This window comes from Ovis canadensis, chromosome 10 (genome assembly GCF_042477335.2).
Source record: "Ovis canadensis isolate MfBH-ARS-UI-01 breed Bighorn chromosome 10, ARS-UI_OviCan_v2, whole genome shotgun sequence".
NCBI lineage: Eukaryota > Metazoa > Chordata > Mammalia > Artiodactyla > Bovidae > Ovis > Ovis canadensis.
Genome location: NC_091254.1, coordinates 98,683,387 through 98,686,295, shown reverse-complemented (window position 1 = coordinate 98,686,295; position 2,909 = coordinate 98,683,387). Strand labels below are relative to the sequence as shown.

General features: G+C 54.1%; 1 long non-coding RNA gene across 1 annotated transcript; it reads right to left on the bottom strand.

Annotated features, from left to right (window-relative positions):
• Positions 1 to 478: 478 nt before the first annotated feature.
• On the bottom strand, positions 479 to 2,667 carry LOC138446717 (uncharacterized). The gene is made up of 2 exons (XR_011259535.1): positions 2,322 to 2,667; positions 479 to 1,709 (listed from the first exon to the last, which is right to left on the bottom strand). It is a non-coding gene; the product is annotated as an uncharacterized lncRNA (long non-coding RNA).
• Between the last annotated feature and the right edge of the window lie 242 nt (positions 2,668 to 2,909).

The window sequence follows — 2,909 nt, the reverse complement described above, 5'->3', positions numbered from 1 at the left end:
GTGCCCCGGCGTCGGCTCCCCAGTCTACAGGCGCCCCGGCGTCCGCTCCCCCATCTGCTCGCGTGCCCCGGCATCGGCTCTCTCCGTCTGCACACGCATCGGCGTTGGCTTCCCTATGTAGCCGTGTTAAAAGCCATGGGTCCCTGCTGCCATAACTAATTCTAATCCCTGCAGCAGAGATCACTGAAGCTCCCCCATTTCCATGTTTCTAATCTTTTAAGTCTGTGGAACACGGTTCTCATTATCTGCAGTGCAGTTACTCATCTGCTCAGATGCCTGTAAGACAGGCCTTCTGGCTTTCAGACCGTTCAGGCCATCTATCTGGCATCAGCACTGCTGGCTCAACCACGCAGATGTCCTCCCCAGCCCAGCCCTGCCAATCTGGCTGGTAATGCTACTGAATCCCCAGCCCCCAGCCCCACTGAATCGACAACTGTCCCGCCTTCAGCAGATACTGTTCCTGCTACAAGCACCATGCTTTACTTGCGTAATTCTCTTTATTCTGAATTCACTGTTGTCTGAAGTTGAGACATGCATTTCCAAACCACTTTTTCTCTTGGAATACTGATTTACAGAAAAGGTTACAAATATCGGCAATCCCATATACCCTGTGCCCAGTCCCTTGAACATTTCCATCTTACGTAACTATGGTACATTTTGTCACAACAAGGAAGTTACCGTTGGTACATTGTTGTAGCCACGTGTTCCGGGAAACAAACTCCCTCAGAAGGACAGTGCAGATAGGGGAGGGCGGTTTATTACACCGGCGGGCCCAAGGCAGAGTCTCCTCTTAGCCAAGGACCCCGACCAGCATTTGTGAAAATCTTTTATACCCCATGTGTACGTGTCTGAACCCACCGCTCCAAATTCCTTGAGACTTACATAAACCAAGGAAAATACAATCCCAATAACCCCATCATTCACCTGCTATGTGCTCATGTGCTGAAACAAACAATTAGCCAATAATCAATAAACCCGAGGTTACACTCCGATTGATACAGAAAAATGTATGGCCTGTCTGGAGGAAGGGGCGATTAGCGTACGTTTTCTCTTAGGCGATGAGTAACCTAGATATGACCTTCAAGGTTCCCCGGTCTGGAGGGGGTCTTACCCTTCTGTTGCTGTTTCCATAGGCGCTAAACACAGAGTTCAGAGTCCACTGGAGAGCTGGCTGAGCATGATCAGCATGAATAGGCCTCAGAGGGAGTCCAGGTCCCATGAATTCCTTCTTCAACATTACTGTTGACTAAGCTCCAGGTTTCATCTGGACCTCACCGGTTTTTCTATGAACGTCCTTTTTCTGAGTCAGAATCCAATACAGGCCCCTGCCCCGCATCGGGTCCCCGGAGCCCCTGGGCGTCCTCTGGTCTGCGCCAGGGCTGTGGTCTTCCTGTCTGCAGATGACACCCACTTAACCACCCACCCCCTCAGGTGAGGGTGCCTTCAGAGAAGTACCTGGGAAATTTCTGAGCCTGTTAAAATAGAATTCTAGCAAAGGATTTGGCCAATAAAATCCTAAACAGGATTCCGGTTAACTAAGATTTCACTAACTATGGATCCCAGGGAACCTGAGTGTTGGAAATCCAAGGACTAATGTGGCGTCATCTGGAGGTCAGTGAAAGGTCAGGTCCTCTCTCCCAGGGTCAGAAATGTCTCCTCACTGTTCTGGAAATCCATCGCACTTAAATGAGCTCTTTGGATGAAAAAACCTGAAAGTAAGACCACAAGGAAAGGATATTGAGAATGATGGGTTTTTCACGGAGGAGAAAGGGGGTGCTGGGAGGTGCAGAGGGGGAACCCTGGTGGGAGAGGTGGGTGGAGGGCACCACGGTGACCAGGAGCCTGCAGACCCCTGCCTGGGGGGCCGGGAAGGACCAGGAGGGAGTGAGGAGGCGGGAGCCCCAGGCAGGTCCGCGTCACAGACTCGCCCGGGAGCAGGGGCCACCCAGCCCCAGCGCAGGGTTGGCGGAGAAGAGACTGGACGGCCACCCACCGGACGGGCGGCAGCCCGAGCTGATGAGCTCTGTGGCTCACACGGCGCACGCGTCCCTTCCCGGGGTTTTCGCTGGTTCTCACCCCGTTAGATTAGCTTCTCTGACTCAGGTGACTTATCAGCGTCTCGCGCAGCGGAGACCTGGCCTCACCGGGAGCGCGGCGATGCTCGGCAGAGGGGGCCCTGCCCGGAAGCGCCCACCGAGGGTCGGCAGGGGGACTCACACACAGCCCGGCCCGTTCTGCTGTGGCTGAGACAGCGTTTCTGGGGGCGGACGCTGGGGTCAGAGGACTCGCTCCCACCCAAGGGCTGGGCCCCCGAGGCTCACCTGAGGAGCGCCTGTTGGTTGAGAAGTGCACCGGCCTCACTGGAGGAGGACCCAGCGGGGCGGGAGGAGGCGGCCTTCCCGGGCGTGTGCTGTCTCCCGAGAATCTGCAAGGCAGGAGGGGTGGGCTGGGGGGCCCCAGGGGTCTGCGTGCCCGGGGGTCTACGCCCAGGGCCTTTGGGACCACACCGCTTACTCCTCATAAGACCTGCCAACCACCAACCTATGTCTGAAGGACCAGGAAGCTTATTTAGGAATGACTCCTGTTAGAAAGGCACCTGGACTATGAGTGAAATTTTCTCAGTTTGATACAAATTTGAAACCATAAATTATCGAAACACAAGATTCCAACGTGTCTTTTCCCTGGAGCTGCAGGGCGATGGGCTCAAGCAGACCTCTCAGTTCAAGCGCGTTTTAAAATGATGAAGAGGGTTTCATCAACCCTGTCCAGGACGTGGAAAGATAATTCATCACACACAGTCACATTACTCTTTAAACAACGTGAAAACCTAGGTTACTAACACGAATGTGTGATACCTTCCCAGGCGGCACAGTGGTAAAGAATCTGCCTGCCAATACAGGAGACTCAGG